At 41.4% G+C, this 13520-nt stretch overlaps 1 pseudogene; it reads right to left on the minus strand.

Annotated features, from left to right (window-relative positions):
- Window positions 1–363: 363 nt before the first annotated feature.
- LOC126628223 (uncharacterized) lies at window positions 364–12108 on the minus strand (annotated as a pseudogene).
- Window positions 12109–13520: the final 1412 nt, after the last annotated feature.

The following is a 13520-nucleotide window of genomic DNA, read 5'->3' on the forward strand; positions in this document are numbered from 1 at the left end:
TTAGGATACATTTACACTTTCAAAAAAGGTAATGAGGAGGAGAAAGTTAATAAGAGACATCTATAATTGAAAGTTGTTGAATACAAAGAGCTTCCCTCTAATTAAAATCATGAATACGACTCTCACACTTCTTCTACTGTATAAAAAGGATTAGATTTTGAACTTTTCTTCTCTAACAACTCAAATTGTACTTAAATTTGAATGATGAATTATCTTTTAAAATGTATATTTTTGTTGCTACATACATTTTTATTTGCCGTATCCATAGCGTATCGTATCTTAATTTTTAGAGATTTTCCGTATCGCCGTGTCGTGTCGTATCGTATCGCCGTATCTATATCCGTATCCATGCTTCATAAAGGTAATTGCTTGGCACCAAGTCATGGAGCTCCGGCTACTTGTACAGAGTTTGTCAGGCGTTTGTGCGTGCATCCAGAGTAAGAATGTGGAGTTTGACATTACCATGAACTTCTTTCATGGTTGAGTACTATTGTCTCTCGGAATATGTAAATGATGAAGCATCACCTTTCTTTCTTGTTGGGCTTCTTCAGCATTTTCTTTGATCTTTTTCTGCAATCAAAGATATAGAGATGTAAGAAAATGTTCATACTCACAAAATAAAATGCAATGATATAAAATAGCACGAATCAATGCTTTGGTGTTCTGTGCTTGTTAAGTATTGCATGGAAACAACCCCATCAGAATGAAGGACTTCTTAGCGGGCTTGCCACTGAAACCAATTGCACTCTTCATTGTTTGTGTTGGTCTTTTTCTGCCATCAAGACAGTCAGGATACAAAAATGTGACCACTTCAAAACAGAATACAATGAAATCGTGTCCCATGGACCCGGTAAGTATTGTATGGAAACAACTTTATTAGAGTTAAGAAATTACTTCATAATAGGTTTGCCGCTGAACTCGAATACACCCTTCATCAACGAGCTTATATCCATAGAGCGTTCCCGCATGATACTATCATGGTGGATTTTGCTCCCAATCTCACTGATCTGTTCCTCTACTTCTTCCAAAGTTTGGTCCACATTGAGCGGAAGCTCTCCTTTCCTAATGACAGTTACACCGAAGCCATTTGTTTTGGCTTCCCGAAAAACATCCTGGAGAGAAGATAAGTGGACATTCAGATAAATCGGTCACCCACCTCAACAACAACAACAACAACAAAGCCTTTTCCCACTAAGTGGGGTCAGCTATATGAATCCTAGAACGCCATTGCACTCGGTTTTGTGTCATGTCCTCCATTAGATCCAAGTACTCTAAGTCTTTTCTTAGGGCCTCTTCCAAAGTTTTCCTAGGTCTTCCTCTACCCTTTCGGCCCTGAACCTCTGTCCCGTAGTCACATTTTCGAACCGGAGCGTCAGTAGGCCTTCTTTGCACATGTCCAAACCACCGTAACCGATTTTCTCTCATCTTTCCTTCAATTTCGGCTACTCCTACTTTACCTCGGATATCCTCATTCCTAATCTTATCCTTTCTCGTGTGCCCACACGTCTAACGAAACATCCTCATCTCCGCTACACCTACGTGTTGATGCTTCACCGCCTAACATTCTGTGCCATACAGCATCGCCGGCCTTATTGCCGTCCTGTAAAATTTTCCCTTGAGCTTTAGTGGCCTACGACGGTCACACAACACGTCGGATGCACTCTTCCACTTCATCCATCCAGCTTGTATTCTATGGTTGAGATCTCCATCAAATTCTCCGTTCTTTTGCAAGATAGATCTTAGGTAGCGAAATGGTCGCTCTTTGGTATTTCCTGATCTTCGATCCTCACCCCTAACTCATTTTGACCTCCGTTTGCATTGAACTTGCACTCCATATATTCTGTCTTTGATTGGCTTAGGCGAAGACCTTTAGATTCCAACACTTCTCTCCAAAGGTTAAGCTTCGCATTTACCCCTTCCTGAGTTTCATCTATCAACACTATATCGTTTGCGAAAAGCATACACCAAGGAATATCATCTTAAATATGTCATGTTAACTCATCCATTACCAACACAAAAAGGTAAGAACTTACGGATTGTTAATGCACAAAAGCAGTGAGGACTTTAGTACAACAGAAAGTATTAAGTTTGTGATCTTCGCTAGATTGCTCCGGTCATTAGTGTGGATAAGTATGTAAATGGATAGAAACAGGAAAGCAAACACAAGATGTACGTGGTTCACCCAGATTGGCTACGTCCACGGAGTAGAGGAGTTTTCATTAATTGTGAAGGGTTTACACAGTACATAGGTTCAAGCTCTCCTTTAGTGAGTACCAGTGAATGATTTAGTACAAATGACATTAGGAAATATTGTGGGAGAATGATCTCGTAATCACGAAACTTCTAAATACCGAAGTGCGGTATCGTCTTCACTTGCCTTATCTGTCTCATAAGTAGATGTGGCATCTTCTCTAGAAGTACTCTTCCTCCATCCAGGGGTGGTATCTTTAACTGGTGGAGATGCACAAGGTAATGTATCAATTTCACTTGAAGTTTACTTGTAGTTTCAGGCTTGGTCAAGCGCGATACAAACCATGTAGTAGGAGTCCCCTAAGTCGCCGAGCTAGGGGATCTGCTGAAAGAGGTGACAGATAAGGTAAGCAATTAGAGCTCCAAGCAATCAATCCCAGATCAGAAGTTTGATTTCGAGTTCCGGCTGATTGTTCTCGTTCTCCCTATCTTGCAGGCAGCATAAAGGATAAAGAGAAGAAAATGAGATGAGGTGATATGAGATACTTTCGCTTTTGAAGAAGTAACTTTCCACATGCTTATTCTTGAACTGGGCTGGATGGTTTTCTGGTTTCCTCCAGAATATAAGGCCGACTGAAGAATTTGAGGGTCAAAACAAGTTCATCAAATCTAGAGTACGTTCGACCCTGCTGATATGGGATACTTTTGTTGTTGACAAAGTAGTGGATGTATCGGCACATGTTCTGTTACCATTTTCTCCACATGCTTCCTTGTATCCTTCTCACTTGCCCTATCTGTTCCTCAGGCAGATGTGGTATCTTCTCTGGAAGCATAAGATGTTGAAGATGACTACTCGAGAGCAATGCCAGGTAAGTAATCAGGTAAGGGGTTCCAGGCAGTCAGTTCCTGACTGGAAGCTTGATTCCAAGTGATGACTGATTGCTCTCTTTCTCCTTGTCTTGCAGGTAAGAACAAGGCCAAAGGAAAAGACAGGGAAAAAGCATGATATGGGATACTCTTGCTTTTAACCCTGATGATATGAGATATTCTTGCTCTGGTGTAGCTTGTTTGCAGAGGTATTCTCGGGGGGAAAGAAAGCTGAGTATTTCGAGAGGCTTCGTTGGGAGTGCCCTCTCAGATATGAGGAAGGGTTGATCATTTTTGCAGGTCTGCCTGTCCATTGAGGATGGAGGTCGACATATATAGGAGTCTCCCTAACAACAAGTAGTAATATTATTCCTTTACCCTGCTTGGTCATAGCACGGTAGTGGGAGCTGCCAGCTTCACGTGTTTTAACTCTATCAGAGCACTTTGAAAAAGTGGTCTGTGATATCTGGAAAGCTGATGTTGCGTGTGAAGATTACAAACAAGCTTTATCCAAGGAGATCTAGCTCTCGAAGTTGAGAAAGCGGTGCCTCTTCGGTTTTCGAACAAGCAATCATGTCGGGGATCTGTCTTTCGAGATTCGGAGAACAGTGGCTCTTCGATTTTTGAGAAAGCAATCCTGCTAGGAGTCTGGCTCTCGAGATTCGGAGAGCGGTGTCTCTTCGATTTTTGAGAAAGTAATCATGTTGGGAGTCTGGCTCTCGAGATTCGGAGGGCGGTGCCTCTTCAATCTTGAAGCAAGCAATCTTGTTAGGAGTGTTTTCTCGAATGTGAGTAAAGGTTGGGCCTGTTTGCTAGTCTACCTTGCCACAGAGCACAGAGGTTGACACACAGGGACTTTCCAATTATCCAGTAGTGGTCCTGTTCCTTTACCCTTGTGGGTAATAATATGGTAGCTAGACCTTCAAAATTTATGTGTCTAAACTTTGTTAGTGCTGTTTCTTTGCTATTCTTTTACCCTTCTTGGTCATAGCGATGTAATGGGAGCTGCAAACTTCACGTCTCTAAACTTTGTCAGAGATCTTTGGCAAAGTTATATGTGGTACCCGTGAGCTGATGTTGCGTGTGGAAAGTGGATGATTGAACAGTAACATTCACGTGCTTTCTACTTCACCAGAAATCTTCGACAGAATGCCCATAATTTCCGCAAAGTTGAGTGCATGTGACAGGTGCTGACAAGGCTGAAAAAGCAGGTGCCTCTTCGATTTCTGAGTCAGCCCTCGTGGTCTCTGAGCAGCACAGCTTTTGAGAAAGCAAACGCCTCTTCGATTTCTACGATCGGCCTTCGTGGACTTTGAGCAGCCCAGTTTTTGAGAAAGCAAACGTCTCTTCAATTTCTGAGATCAGCCCTCGTGGTCTCTGAGCAGCCCAGCTTTTGAGAAAGCAAACGCCTTTTCGATTTCTGAGCAGGCGCCTCTTCGATTTCTTAAGCTCCGTCGAGTGCAGATTTTTATAGAGGCTGGCATTAAGTTCCAAAACACACTTGAATCTCCACCAGTAGAAGCTCCCTTCTTGCATTTCTAAGATCTTGATTTGTCCGACCTCTTCTCTCTTCAACATCTTTGAAAATGTCTGGCCCCTCCGACCGTCGTTTTGACTTGAACCTTGTTGAAGAGGCAGCCACGCCTTCTCCAGACAACATATGGCGCCCATCCTTCTTATCCCCTACTGGTCCTCTTACCGTTGGGGATTCCGTAATGAAGAATGATATGACCGCTGCGGTGGTGGCCAGGAACCTTCTCACTCCCAAAGATAACAGACTACTTTCCAAACGGTCTGATGAGTTGGTTGTTAAGGATTCTCTGGCTCTCAGTGTTCAGTGTGCAGGTTCTGTGTCTAATATGGCCCAACGCCTATTTGCTCGAATCCGCTAAGTTAAATCATTGGCGGCTGAAATGATGAGTCTCAAACAGGAGGTTAGAGGGCTCAAGCATGAGAATAAACAGTTGCACCGGCTCGCACATGACTATGCTACAAACATGAAGAGGAAGCTTGACCAGATGAAGGAATCTGATGGTCAGATTTTACATGATCATCAAAGGTTTGTGGGTTTGTTCCAAATGCATTTATTGCCTTCGTCTTCTGGGGCTGTACCGCATAATGAAGCTTCAAATGATCAATCTCCGATGCCTCCTCCTTCTAGGGTTCTGTCCAGTACTGAGGCTCCGAATGATCCCCCTTCGGTGCCTTCTCTTTCTAGGGCTCTACCGACTGTTGAGACTTCTCCTAAGCAATCTTTGTGAAGGCTCCCTCTTGTTTGTTTATTTTGACTCATGTATATGTACATATTTGCAACTTATCGAAGATATCAATAAATAAGCTTTGTTTCATTTCAACGTATTGTGTTAAATACACCAAAGCCTTCTTCACTAAGTTCTTTGAATTTTTCTTTTGTTGAAGCTTTGTGAGTGGAGCATGTAGATTGAGGTAGTGTTCCCTTAATTTCCCGAGTGAGGAAAACTTCTCGGTTGGAGACTTGAAAAATCCAAGTCACTGAGTAGGGTCGGCTATATGAATCTTAGAACGTCATTGTGCTCGATCCTGTGTCATGTCCTCCGTTAGATCCAAGTACTCTAAGTCTTTTCTTAGAGTCTCTTCCAAAGTTTTCCTAGGTCTTCCTCTACCCCTTCGGCCCTAAACCTCTGTCCCGTAGTCGCATCTTCTAACCGGAGCGTCAGTAGGCCTTCTTTGCACATGTCCAAACCACCGTAACCAATTTTCTCTCAGCTTTCCTATAATTTCGGCTACTCCTACTTTACCTCGGATATCCTCATTCCTAATCTTATCCTTTCTCGTGTGCCCACACATCCAACGAAGCATCCTTATCTCCGCTACACCCATTTTGTGTACGTGTTGATGCTTCACCGCCCAACATTCTGTGCCATACAGCATCGCCGGCCTTATTGTCGTCCTATAAAATTTTCCCTTGAGCTTTAGTGGCATACGACGATCACACAACACGCCGGATGCACTCTTCCACTTCATCCATCCAGCTTGTATTCTATGGTTGAGATCTCCATCTAATTCTCCGTTCTTTTGCAAGATAGATCCTAGGTAGCGAAAACGGTCGCTCTTTGGTATTTCCTGATCTCCGATCCTCACCCCTAACTCATTTTGGCTTCCATTTGCACTGAACTTGCACTCCATATATTCTGTCTTTGATCGGCTTAGGCGAAGACCTTTAGATTCCAACACTTCTCTCCAAAGGTTAAGCTTCGCATTTACCCCTTCCTGAGTTTCATTTATTAACACTATATCGTCTGCGAAAAGCATACACCAAGGGATATCATCTTGAATATGTCCTGTTAACTCATCCATTACCAACGCAAAAAGGTAAGGACTTAATGATGAGCCTTGATGTAATCCTACAGTTATGGGGAAGCTTTCGGTTTGTCCTTCATGAGTTCTTACGGCAGTCTTTACTCCTTCATACATATCATTTATAGCTTGGATATATGCTACTCGTACTCCTTTCTTCTCTAAAATCCTCCAAAAAATGTCTCTTGGGACCCTATCATACGCTTTTTCCAAATCTATAAAGACCATGTGTAAATCCTTTTTCCCATCTCTATATCTTTCCATCAATCTTCGTAAGAGATAGATTGCCTCACAAAATAAAATGCAATGATATAAAATAGCACGAATCAATGCTTTGGTGTTTTGTGCTTGTTAAGTATTGCATGGAAACAACCCCATCAGAATGAAAGACTTCTTAGCGGGCTTGCCACTGAAACCAATTGCACTCTTCATTGTTTGTGTTGGTCTTTTTCTGCCATCAAGACAGCCAGGATACAAAAATGTGACCACTTCCAAACACACCATGAAAACCTCCATAGTTGCCTATCTCCCTGCTCACGTGTCCATTTAAATCTCATCCTATAAATAACTTCTCCATCTGAGCAATTCCTTGCACCAAGTCTCCAAGGTCTTCCCAAAATTTCTCCTTCGAACTCGTATCTAACCCTACTTGAGGTGCGTACGCACTAATCACATTGATGAGTTCTTGTCCTATTACAATCTTGATTGCCATGATTCTATCTCCTACCCTCTTGACATCAACAACATCTTGTGTCAAGGTCTTGTTCACGATGATACCAACACCGTTTCTCGTTCTATTTGTGCCCGAATACCAAAGCTTAAACCCTGAGTTTTCTAGATCCTTTGCCTTAAGACCAACCCACTTAATTTCTTGTAGGCACATAATATTTATCCTTCTCCTCACCATAACTTCCACTACTTCCATAGATTTTCCCGTTAAGGTTCCTATATTCCATGTTCCTAAACGCATTCTACTCTCTTGAACTCTACCCTTCTGTCCTAGCTTCTTCACCCTCCCCCGTCTAATATGATCAAAGTACTTCTTTTGTGTGTCCTGTGTAAAGTTGATAGGAGCATATGCTCCCAAACAACTTTGAGTGGAGTCGTTAGAAAAGAAGTTTCTATGGCCCCCTTGCTCATTTAACACTGCATCTAGGTGCCGATAGAGATACAGCGACCCTTGCTCACTTATCACTGTGCTCGGGCCACACAGCGCGCCACTTACGGGTGACGTCCTAGCTTTAGCGCGATTTCGTTCTGGATTCATTTTCATAAGGATTCGACGTAACCGAGGAGTGCCGGCTATCGACTACGTGACGCCCTCCCCCTCCTCCTTTATCCGGGCTTGGGACCGGCAATGTAAGATAAACTTACACATGCGGAGTTGTCACCCACCTCAACATATCAATAAAAATTAGACTGAACAATTGCAAAGGTAGAATTGAACATATGAAAACTATAGAGCATTAGATCTCAAGTCTCGACTTAAAATGAAAAAACATTACAAGTACTGTTAACCGAGTGATATTGAAAACACAAATCGCAGTTCCACCTAAGTTGGAGAGAGAGAAGAAATAAAATTGTGAATTGTATTTCTCAATAATATTACACTTGGTATATATATACCATCATTTACATATATCCTCACTACTTATCTTACTAGCTAAGTAAAGTAAAACAAACTTTACTTACATATATCCTCACTACTTATCTTACTAGCTAAGTAAAGTAAAACAAACTTTACTTAACTACCCTTAACAGGCCTCTCTTGAGAGAAGATAATTTGCTAAGACTATGAAGTATGAATTGCACGGAAATTTCCAATAGCTGCAACTGAAGAATGATGATCTACCGGAAACATTACATTCAGAACTGAAAACAAATTAATTCTTTACCTTAGGTTGCTGGGCAACAACAAAGGCATGGCCATTCCCAAGTGTTTCCATTTGAGCCTGGATGACATAACCAAGATTTTTGCAATCATTACAGTCCAATCACATGGTATGGCTTTGGTTCCAATTCAAGATCCGCAGCCATCTCCACTGAATATAATCCAATCCCTTATTCTTCATTATCAACTGTGTACAGCTCAATGCACTGGAAAATACAAGAGAATTAACTACTGGTTGAGTATCGGTAAAAATATCTATATAAAGCTTAGAATCAAGGCGGACAAATATATTGGGAATAAGGATTAGAGGTTTGAAACTCAGGACCTCCTGGAACTTTAATATAGTGTGTTAGACAACTACTTTCAGAAGATGAAACTATCAGGGAATGAACTAACAGCATAAATCAAGCTTAAAAAAATTGCAGAAAACTCGAAGTGCATATCTAGCTTACCAGCACATAAGGAAGATCTAACCACCACAAGTAATCTTCTTTCTTATCTTCTGCATATTCATGGTATTTGCTCACAACAGCTTGTGGCCCAAACAATTCCATCTCTCTCTTAAGCTTGCTGAGTTTCTTTTCCATGAATTCCTTACTTTTTTCAGGCATTCTGTCCATCAGATCAGCACTTCCTGTATTTCTTTTTCAGTGATCCATCGATCTAAACCCTTCCCCATGTCCCTCATAGTGGATTTAATTTCTGGGTCTGTCTCCGCGTTGTAGGATTCCAAAAACCCCTGAGACCATTTTTCTGTGTGTTGCCAAAACTCCTTTCCTGATTTTTTTCCAGCTCTAACAGAACCATCACTCCCTTCTATAATTGTCTTTGGACTTCTAATATCCTTCTTATTTGGGTCATTGGTTATGGGAGTGGGAGCAATATTCTCATGGGATTGGGATCCTGTTGAGTTTTGAAGAAAGTTCTGCTCGTCTTTATTCACCGAAATCCCATCATTCTCAGCAAAAATTGCCTTCCGCTGCTCTTGGAAATAATTCAAGAATTCGGGACTCTTTTCTAATGGGGGACCTTTCCAGCGGGGTATAATTTTCTCTAGTGGATCATAGATGCTGATACCGTCTACAAGGAAAGCAAAATATTAGTCCAGGCAAAATATGTGTATTCAAGAAAAAATCACATATTTAATCTTCTATTTAGTTGGCAGGATTTAAACCTAAAAGCTACCATGACTACAGCCCTCCATTTTCATGTCCAAGAGAAATATCATATTAACAAACAATTGGCCTGACAAGCGGTCAATGAATCTAGTTATGTAAGGAACCGGTTTAGCTAACAAATACAGAGAGAAAAGTAAATTACAATCAGAAAAACCTATGAGGCCGATCAAACTGGTTGCAGTAAAAACTTGAAACATCTCACCATGGTTAGAATGCTATACAATTAAATGACCCCTTTCTGAATTCATAAAATTTCAAAATCAAAACAAAAGCATCTATATCTTCCTCAATGCTGAAAACTAGAGCAATAGGTATGAGTCGAAAAATTACCTGCACCATAAGTGAGGTTTTCAATGTTCGAATGGAGTAACTCATGCAGTTTCGTCAGGTTTGTACTCTCTTTCTCAACTTTCTTCTCAAGACCCTTAAAAAATGCATCCTTATCTTCAGCATCCATCATATGAAACGGATCCCTTCCTGCCAACTCATTGTCTCGGACTTGAAGGACAATTTCCCTAAGACTATCATCTTTCATCCATTCAAGTTCACTGTCATCTTCTTCGTTAGATCCAAGCTGTGTCATGTCCGAACTCATAATTGATTCTTCATCTGCTTTTCCTCTTGAAACCATGTAATTATCTCTAAAACCAACTCCAATCTTCTTAGCTATAGGTTCAAATTCATTAAAGTTTTCCTCCATCCACTTCTCATATTTAACAGATGATTCTATCATTGAATCACTGTTACTATTTTCAGTAGATGGAGGATCTGATGTTTCATCTGGAACCACAGAAGCTAAAACATTGTTGACCACGAACTCTCCCTGGCTTCCATTGTTACCAAAGTCTTTAGCACTTTGTAGCCTTCCAAGAACATCACTTCTAGGGACAGGTTCAAACCGGAGCTCTTCATTTAGCTTTGTTTTGTCATCTTTTGTAGAAAGATACTCCCTAGCTTCTTTCACTGACCTTATGACCCTTGGTTTTACTTGCAGGGAATCATTGCTGGACTTTCTGGACTCCCTAAAAGGAGCATTGTCTGGTAAGTGTAAATTCTGTTCAGACTCTGTTACATCCTGGTTAGTGCTTTCCCGATCATCTGAAACCTCTATATTTGAAATACTAAAAGTTTGATTATTCCCATCCTCAACAAAGTCTAACTTTTTACTAGAAGAAGTATCATCACTACCCTCATTTTGCCTGAAATCTCCATTTACAAGGTTGGGTAGAATATTTTCTTGCGTCTCCATGCCGTTTGACAGCTTCTGTTTCATCCGAAATTTCATTTACAGTTTCATCTGAAATTTCATCATTTAGAGTCTGAATATTGTTTCTGTCCCTATCCCTGCTCTCAATTTCTCGTGCTTGCCTGGCCATATTTCTGATTTCCTGAACTTTATCATCAAAATCTGTATACACAGCAGTGGTCATGGAACTTGTAGAAACTTATAGAGCCAGGTTACCATTTGAAGATTTTCCTCTCCCAATAACTTTCATACGTTCTTGCTCTCAAGGCTAGGCTTTTTAAAGGAACCCAGTGGCAGTTCCAGAGCTGCTTGAACAACTTCCACACTGCTCGGTTCTAACATCTCTTTCCCCTTTCTTGCTTTGATCTTTCTCCTCATCATTTCCTTCTCCAATTCCGAGTACCGCTCTTCTTTATTTCCAAAAGTGAATAACTTCTTCAATGCCCACAACACAATGAAACCATACAACACCAATCTCCCAACTCGAGATAGCTTTGGTATCAACTCCGGTCCGAGAGTAAAACCCTGAATCACCTTCACAAGACCCTCATCCTCATTAACGAACTTGGCTATGGAACTATTCCTCGGAATCCCATTGTTCCCTCTTTCCATCTCTCTAGCTAAACTCTCCGACTGCAAAATTTTCAAGTTCACCTCTGCCGAGCCCTCCAGTTCCCCTCACTCAGCTCCGCTTCTCCTCAAGATTTCATCCTCATTAACCGAAACTGCTTTCACATTACCATCAGAATCGTGCACAACAGTGAAAATATGACCCGAACCGATGCCCCAGTACTCAGTATCCCTCACTGTTATACTGCTCCATCCAACTCTCCAATTTACTCAACAAAACCGAATCACCAAGACGTTTCGAATTCAATTCTTCTGCATTACCCGTTTCAGCAACACTATCATCAACAACCCCATTACCAAATTTACTCTCTTTCACACTCTACACTGACTCTCAGAATCAACAACATTACTATTCAAAAACTGAAATTCAGAACTTGGGGTTAAAGGAATGGAATTCTGGTTCACCCTTGGGCCGTCAGTGATCTTCTTCCTCAGCGAGTTTCTGCGGCTGGTAAGCCCACCGAACTGCGCGAAAGCTTGAAACTTTCTGCTGTTACAGGAGAGTAAATAGATGGAAAATGATGGGGTTCTGTAGACATCGAAGGTGGGAATGTTGTATCGAAATTGGGTCTTCTTGTTCGGAGAATTGGCGGGAAATTTGGAAGGGAAAGGTGAAGAAAGAGAGGGAAACTCCATGGATGAAGATTGAGAGGTTACATAAAGTGAAGGGATTCAGAGCTTTGGCGGAGAATTTGGAGAGGTTTTTCAGCATGTCGTCACACGTCGTTCTGGAAGGAGAACGACATGTAACATATGTCGTTTAATTAGAGATTTCAAAAGCTTTATAGCAAGTTTTCGGTGAACAAATATGATGTTTACTTTACCTTTTATACACTCAACACATTACTATGCCATATGTGGAGAAGTAGTTGCAGTAAAGAACTTACATATAATATAACGGGAATGATATTGTATTAGTATTTTAAGTTTATCCTTTACTATTATGTGTTTACATGATTAGTTTGAAATACCGCCACAATGACATCTCGTTGCATGTAAGTTTTTCTCGTAAAATTTATGTATATAGTGCTCACAATGCAAAAACGTCAAATTCTCCTGCCCACATGGACAACTAACGAAGATGAAATACATGTGAAGGATTGCCAATTAAGTAAAAACATTCTCCCTGTTACTGGTGTAGATTTTGTGGTCTTATCTTACAGCTTAAACTCCACACCTAGGGCTAGCAACCATGGCCTCAACTCTGATATTCTCCCTCCTCATTTGATCACCATACCTCCGTCGTCCAAGTCTTCTCCTGAGACACCAGTCCAAGGTTTCGAGGCATCAGCGCACCGATCGATAGAGACCATGGAGAACTGATTGATAGAGACTATGGAGGCTACATCATGAGGTACAAAGTTGATCCTGCAAACACAGACATGGCCAGGGAGACCATGATGCTTGAACATGATGGATTAAGTGGTAACATTAACTAATGTCGAAACCATACCACCATCCACCAGGAGTTGTGGGACTTAGCAGAGAGCCTTCTTCACTTGTCTGTCAGATTTCGTACCCCCACCTCTCGTATAGCATTTCATCCGAAAATAATGGCACCTACAACAACAGCAACGTGAAATTTGGTCTGTACTATCTTAAGCTTAGAGGGCATTAGCGTCGATGGCGCAATGCTAAATGTTTCGAGTTCAGTTTTTAATATGACCGCAGGTGGAGATGGAGGTGTTTTCGTGGACTTATACCATATGCTTGCATTTGAAGCTTTTCGTGAGCTGGAGAAGGTAATCGTAAATGCCTTATCCGATTTCCATAGTTTGTTACGATGATAGCCGGTTTCAAGTGGATAAAACGCCGGATATTGTGTTTCATTTCACGGGACCGGAGTTTCCGGTGAGTGCGGATAACGCTTGGGCTATGAATTCTCAAGGACAATACTGCCTGGTTCCAATGAAGTTTGGCCTTTCGTGGCAGATCTTTGCTACTTACACAAATGGTTCCCAAATCTTGCCTGTACTCAGCAAACATGGCCTGATACGGTACAGCGCAATCTACTCCGATGCCTTCGCATCAACATCATCATCTGCCGATCAAGTGACGATCACAGATTGATCTAGTGGGGGAAAGAGAAGCTACTGACGTTTGATCCAATCGAACGATGTTTGAGTCATGAGATCATGGATAATAACATGGGGATTAGATCCTTTGTTGCAACCATGCAATA

This window comes from Malus sylvestris, chromosome 7 (genome assembly GCF_916048215.2).
Source record: "Malus sylvestris chromosome 7, drMalSylv7.2, whole genome shotgun sequence".
NCBI classification, from domain to species: domain Eukaryota; kingdom Viridiplantae; phylum Streptophyta; class Magnoliopsida; order Rosales; family Rosaceae; genus Malus; species Malus sylvestris.